Source organism: Echeneis naucrates, chromosome 9 (genome assembly GCF_900963305.1).
Source record: "Echeneis naucrates chromosome 9, fEcheNa1.1, whole genome shotgun sequence".
Taxonomy (NCBI): domain Eukaryota; kingdom Metazoa; phylum Chordata; class Actinopteri; order Carangiformes; family Echeneidae; genus Echeneis; species Echeneis naucrates.
Window position 1 is genome coordinate 10,579,373 of NC_042519.1, and position 7,578 is coordinate 10,586,950.

Sequence of the window (7,578 nt, forward strand, 5' to 3'; positions counted from 1 at the left end):
GTGTGCTTGTTTGTTCATCTATATGTCCTTTGTATTTACTCCAAACTTAAAAATATATAGCTCCTACAACCTTAAACTTACTCATTATTATTTTATCTTTTTTTTTTTTTTTTCAAAATATTCATTTATAGTGTTTTATGATTTCTTTTTTTGTGAGTTTCTGCAGCCTGCGTGGAACAAACAAAAACGACACAGGGGAAGAATGTATTGTTTCTTAATAATAAAGCACCCTCCAGTCATTCTGCAGGGATTATTGGTTGTATAAAAGAAACATTAAATAGGTGCATTGGTTATTTCCAATTTTTAAATAACACGTTCGAAAATGAATAAATGCACTTAGCCATCGGTTTTACTACAGACAGAAAATGCGTATATGATTTTGAAATTGTTTCGTGAAGAATTTTCTGTTTAAATGTTCCGAAGTGATTTGACCTGAGTAAACTTGAATTCAGTATTTTTTCTTGCTTACATAAATTTAATTCTTAAATGCACTTAGTGGGAGAAAAAAAAGTTGTATGACCTGTAGTGCTGTGTTTGCACCTATAGGTGGAGACATTGCATTTTCCAATTAATCTCATTGAAACAGGTCTAGTTATTTCCCAGGACAAAAGACAAAATATTTTGACAGGCAGAGAGGGGGCTCATTGTTACACACATTTTAAAACGGGATATCCAGACACTTCCAATGCTAAAAATTGCTAATACTGCTACACTTCAAACAGGATTTTACTACAGGGTTGAAATGATTGATTGAAAATGACATTAATATTTCTAAACCATACACCTTTAATATTTATTGGGGGGGGGGGTTATGCTCTTGAAGTGCCAGTTCAATAACAGTGTTTGGCAGATGTGCCACTGTTCTGAAATAGGTAATGTTTGACATCCCACCTGAACTGATGCCTGTTGACAGACTGACTTAATCTATCCAGGAGACTATTCTGTCGAGGTTGTCCCAGAAGGCTAATCATCAGTATGTGTGAAAAGGTGATGAGCCTCTTATGAAATACTAATTGGGTTGCAAGGAAAAGACTGTGAAAACCTCAAATGAGCATAAGATTGAGAGATAGAACATCCTTTTTTAGTTTATTTCAGTTTTATAGTTATGGTTGAGAGGGAAATACCTTTTATATATATATATATATATATATATGTGTGTGTGCGTGTAAGAAAGCCATAAAAAGCCATGAGTGAGAGATAAAGTCAGAGAGAGTGAGGACATCTGTGTGTAGAGAACATGAAGGCAAATCAGTCTGGACAGCCCCCCCCCCTCCTTACTTTTCCAAATCTCTCTTCTCATGGTCATCCCCACAACTCATCTCCATCCCTTGTCTCTTCAGATTAAACAGAGTGATACAGGGACACCGGCTAATGTGCCAATCAACTTTCCCTTCCCCTTTGTCTTTAGGCTGTTCCTTCCTTCTGTGACTCTCAGCAGTAACAAAAACCTTTTCAACAGGGTGCTAAGCTAACAGAGGAGACCCCCCTCACTCCCCTGACTCCTGACTTTCCCCTTATCTCTTATTTAACTGACAGACCCTATCTGACTGGTGGAGGGCTGACAAGTGTGGGATGGCCGAGGTGAAGTGGCGGTAGGGAAGTGCCACTCATTGTAGTGTTATCAGCACAAAGGCCAACGACAGAAACCTAATCTGACCTGGCTGCTGATGGCCTGTGGCTTATTGGCTGCATTTCTGCTCTGAAGCAGATCCTAGCAAACCCCAAGATAGTTGGGAGGGGAGGATAAGCACAGAGACGCACACGCGCGCACACAAAGTGTATGCACATGGGCATGGATACACGCACACGCAACCGCAGACGTGCACTATTCTTAGCCCCCATTTCTGGAGCAACCTCCCTCTCCTTGCCACTCCTCAACCTCTGCCTGTCATCATGTTAACAAAGATTTTGCTGCATCTTTTTGTGATTAATTATGCGTTTGGGAGAGGTGTCAGTTTAAAGGAGACAAAAATCTTACCACAGCAGTCTCATAACTCTGAGTTCTGTTTTCCTTTTTTGTTTTACCATAGCTGCAAGCACCTGTGCTCAAGTGCTAGACTGGGAGTTATATTTCTCTTTTTGGTTGTTCTGCAGGAGGAAACATGAAGGACAGGGTCACTGTGTCTCTCCTGAAGGCTTATGGTTACCTTACCAATGTTTGTGCCAGAAGACTGCCCGGTTGGATCTTTCCCACTCCAAAGTGCTATGAAACTTACAGTACCCATAGTGTTCTGCTTCCGTAAAGGTTTGGCAGAGTTTGAACATCCAGCGATATTCTCAAAATACTTACGAAGCTCCTGTTTTGTTTTTTTTTTTCTTCCCCTGCTGATTTAAAGATCGGTGCTTGTAAGCACCTCTATATAAGAACAGAACATGAGACAATGGGTCTCATCTTCTTGCTGGCTCTTTGTTCTGCAGGGGCACCCGATACCACAGGCACCATTTCATCCATTGGATCAAACATTACCCAACAGTAACAGAAACTCCATTGCTAGCCCTGATGGTGTCTCATAATGTGAATCCACTGATGCTGTTTGCTTTTGAGATGATCTCAAGGCAACAAAAGAATTTCTTGAAACTATTATGTTTCCTCAACATAAATCAGCTTTAGCTTGGTGATAATTCCATCTGGTATAAGTCTTGATTAAACCTTTGCTTTTAGACATCTCTCTTGTTCTTGACATTGTCAGTTTCTGTTTTCCCTTTAAAGATAATCTTCAAAACCGCTGAAGTAGATAACGCCTCGGAAGCTCCTGATGGCTCCAGCCAAGATTTTACTGTCAGCATAGAAACCGGCCCATTAACTTCTGAAGCCCTCTTTGGCAAAGCTCCCTTTCCCCTCCATTGCCATCAAAAAGCTATTTCCTTCGGCCAGTCCCACACAGCCCTAACAATGAACAGAGGATTAGCACATCTCTATGTCTTCAAGCAAAGAAAAAAAGTAAAAATGGATTTTAAAAAAAAGATCATTGGTAAAGACCAGTTGGCAGCATTCTCATCCTTTTGGATTTTTCCTGACATGATTCCCAAGAGGCGGTTTTTGCTTTTACGATACAATTCCTGCACTTGCAATCATCCAACATGTGGCATTGTGATCCAATCAGAAAGACCCCCCCACCCACCCAATTCAGTTACTAAATGGTTAAGTCTCTCTGTCCATTGTGAAGGAATCTTCAAAGTAGTAGGAAACCACAGGGGAACATTGGTAGCTGTTAATTAATGCAACAGACTGTACAAATGGTTTATTTTTCAGAGTCTAAAGATGGGAAAAAAAGTTCTCATGCTTTGAATGTAGCAACAGGCTTGTCCAAATCTCTTACCTCACATTCAAGCCATTACCCAGGACAACGAAATGCTGTTGTTTCCTTGAAAGCCATAAATGAATTTTATTAACTCTGCTGTGGTTCCAGAAGAAATATCTCTCTCTCTGATTTATGTTTGTTGGATATTTTTTTCATACCAATCATTTATGTTTCCATTCGATAAATTGACATAAAATGTGTTTTGCTAAAATGATCTTTTCTGGTCTTTACGACTATCATTGAATTTGAAAGGAATGGGAAACATGACAGAGGCTGCGGTAAACGCTGAATGGCATCTAAAGCAAAATTGGCCAAGATAAATGACGGATAATATGGTTTAATCTTAAGATTTTCTAAATTGCTTTCATTCCAGTAAACGACTTTAAATGTTTTGGATTGCTTGTCATTATGTACAATTTCATAATTTTTAATAAACAGCCATGGTAAAAAAAAAAAAAAAAACACGAAACAGAGAAATATAGTCAAAGTAAATCATGTCCTTAAAATAAAGACTGAAACAAGTCACAAGTCAACATACCAATGTAGGTAAGGTCTCAGAGGTCAACAATGGGGTGAGCTGTCCCCTCCCTAAAGACTATCAGCGATGAAAGACCTTGTCCCCTCACACACGCACGAGCTCTGGGTTTCACACACACTGCCTGTGGCACCACAATCGCTGCCAGATGCTGTGACTTTCTCGAAGACAATTCATTTCACAAGTATCTCTGAAGGAGTGATGCCGATGGTGCTATTTGAGGGAGACAAATGTACGTAAGTGTGTGTGTGTACTGTAGTGAGTGCTGGGGATATGCCGGTGGCAGTGCGTGAAAAGGACACATATGAGATCAGATAGAGTTGAGACTAATTCACAGCCTGGCCTGCGGACATCAAGCAGGATAATGTGAGACATCTTTTCTCACACCATTTAGGCTAAGCCCATAGGGACACAGTGTTTATTTCTTGGCTGAACTACATGATTTCAGGCTAGAAGTGTTGTTCAGGGAAAAAAAAAACAACACAGAATCATTTCAGGTAGAAAAAAAAAAACAAGAAAAAAGTCACAAGGATAAGAAGAAATAAAAATTTTATGAACCTAACATTTTCTTCACCCTGCAATAATAACTTGGTCCTTCCTGTTCCAGTGATCGTGATGTTAACCATGCAGATTTATAGTGGATGAGACACCCAGAGCCAGCCCTTGGCAGCCCAGGCACAGTGCCTTCCCCAGGGGAGGGGGATGATGGAGAGCAAACAGCTAATAATTAATACCATGATTACACAGGCTGCAACAACACAGGGAGACAAACCTTCACACACCCTGGCAGGGACCTGACCAAGACTGATATCACAGGAGCATGCAAGTACACACACAGATGCACGAATGTACAAACACGGGTCTGAATGCGCTGTATCTACCACATTCACATACCAACAGCAACCAGGGGCAGCACTCAGGCAATTAATAGCACAGCATCTAACATCTCTTTGTTCACACAAAGATCAATTAGAAAATAGAAAAGCCACGCTGGAGCATTCAAGGAAAAAAACAATAATATTATTGCTCAGTGCGGATTTTACAAGTCCTGTGCAGCATACATCAGACATTAAGCCATATTCTATTCTGCTTTGGTCAGCTGAATCACTGCTGTTTGTTGGTTCAGTGTAAACTAAACAGCTGTCCCTCTTTGTCAGTTTGGCTGCTGACATTTTAAAATAAATAAATCCAGCTTGGTAACCAACCACCAGCCCAACCACCCTACCTGTTATGTGTCGAGTCGATACTATAATTCAAACGCTAAAAAGACCATAAAAATGTGTTTAGGCTGTAACAATACCTCCCAGACCCCCCTGTGTGTGAGTGTGTGCGTGTGAATGAAACCTCCCTTCCTATACAGCCATTACCTAAGCCACACAGTAGGATAACAACATTAAAACGTCACGGTCACCCTCATTAGCAGCTGGGCCCGAGCTCCTTTTTAATTTGGACGTGTGTGCACAGGTCTGCGATGGCTTCCATATGGGCACCCTCTCATTTTTTAATATAACCAGCATCATGTTACTTCAAGATGAGGTGATCCCAATTCCTCCAAAACCTCAAGTATTTTTTTTTTAATGTGCTCGACATGTCCAGGATTTCCTCGAATTTGAAGAGATGCAGGGGCGGTGTGTGTTTTCAGTGCGGCTCGCCTAGCTCCCTCATATATGTGTGCGTCAGATCCAGAGAGCGAGCGAGGGCAGTTTGTGTGCAGTAATATGTATGTTTAAATGAATGTGTGTGTGTGAGTGTAAAGGGATGCCAACCATGGAGGGGCCACGCAGGGCCCACCGGCCCACATCCCCTGGCCACCACTTCCTCTGTCTCCTTGCCACATTGACTCTCTTTCCATTACCACAGTGGAAGGAACAATAAAGGGCTGATGTGTGGATATGTGGTCGACAGTACTAGCACAGCAGAGGCCTGGACAGCCTGGGACAGACTGGGCGAGCAAGTTCAACCTTTGTGTGTGTGTGTGTGTGTGTGTGTGTGTGTGTGTGTTCACAGTTGCCTTTGGGCATACTGAGAGTTGTAGATGATGACTTGTGATGACAAAGTTGAGGATTTATACAGTGATCTTATTGCTAATTGTTCTAGTTCAATGTTAACATTTCTAGCATCTCAGCCTGTTTGGCTCAGCTCAATGGCGGCGGAACGGAAACTTCCCGCAGTGGCGCAGCACTTCCGGCCGGACGCTGCACGCCGCGCAGCTTAAATGGCGCGCACAGTTCACCGAGAAGAAGGTTTGAGCGGCTGCTTCAAGCACACACGCTGACTTCTCTAACGAACCAGGTAAGCTGAGAAACTGCATTTCAACACTTTTTGAACTTCGATGATTTTGTAAATCGTTTTGCTGCAAACCACGATCATCGCAGAATGCAGTTGTAAGACGGATGTGTGACAAATGAAATGCGTACAATGTTCTCATAATAGTTTTGCGACGTTTGTTCATGTTTATTTTGAAATTGAAATTAAATCAGACGTTGATTTAAATGAACCAGTATTTTTCTTTTTCTTGTTTTCAACGATGTATCTGTCTCTGTATTTTTGATGATGCACTGATAGGCTGAGCTGAACATCTGCTCCTAGTAGTTGTAATAATCAGTAGTTTGGGACACTTATATTATTGAATGGAACAGATTGCCTTATCACAGCTGAAATTCTGTGTAACTTCCCAGTAGCAGGCAACATATATACAACAGTCAGCAGCAACGAATAAACTCAACAGTTATTATCTGAGGCTCAGATAATAACTGAGATTTGACCAGCTACTGTAGAGTTTATGGCTCCAAATCCATTTGCTGTAAATTTAATTCTATTTTTGCTAAGTTACTATGATGGCCGCATGGCGGCGTAGTGGTTAGCGCTGTCGTCCCACAATAAAGTGGTGGATTTGTTTCCCGGCCTGGGTCCTTTCCGTTCATGTTCTCCCCGTGTCTGCGTGGGTTTCCTCTGGGTGCTCCGGTTTCCTCCCACCATCCAAAGACGTCATGTTTGGGTTAACTGGTGGCTCTTAAGTTGTCCATAGGTCTGAGTGTGAGTGTGAGTGGTTGTGTGTCTTTGTGCGTTGGCCCTGTGATGGAGGGTTAGGGGCCTGTCCAGGGTTAACAGCTGTTTTGGTTTCAGAACAAAGACTAACCTGCGTTTGCAGAATAAAGGAGCTAAATCAAAGCCAAAAATGAAAATAAATGCAATGAAAAACTTTGGCTGTGGTATCAATGAAAAATACAGCTTATGATACAGAAAAGAGTCTCTCACCTCTTTGTTTCTTTGTTTAAAGGAGATGATGACACATTTGATCCTGTCTCGCAGCATCACATGTCAACATCCTCATGCCCTGTCACTCTGACAGCTCACAGCCCGCGAGGCAAAGGATCATGGGTGCTGTGTCAGACTTGGCGGGGAGGTCGGAGGAAGGCAAGGTAAATGCACGATGTGTGCTGTGCGTGTGTGTGTGTGTGTGTGACTGCATGAGTTTGTGCATGTGTGTCAGTCTGAAGGGATGGATGCATGCCAGAGGCGAGAGCAACACCATGTCAGAGTGCTAGCAGACGATGCCCATTTCACATACACTAATTCAAACAGTCAGCTCAGCCATGAAACCATTTCCTCCCACGATTCCTCCGCTCCCCTCCTTTCTGCTCCGCATGTGTCAGTAAGGTATTGCAAGGTGTGGCTACAGTCACACCTACCTGATTCTTAAGTTCGAGTTTTGTTATCTTGAGTTCGTTCATCTTCTTC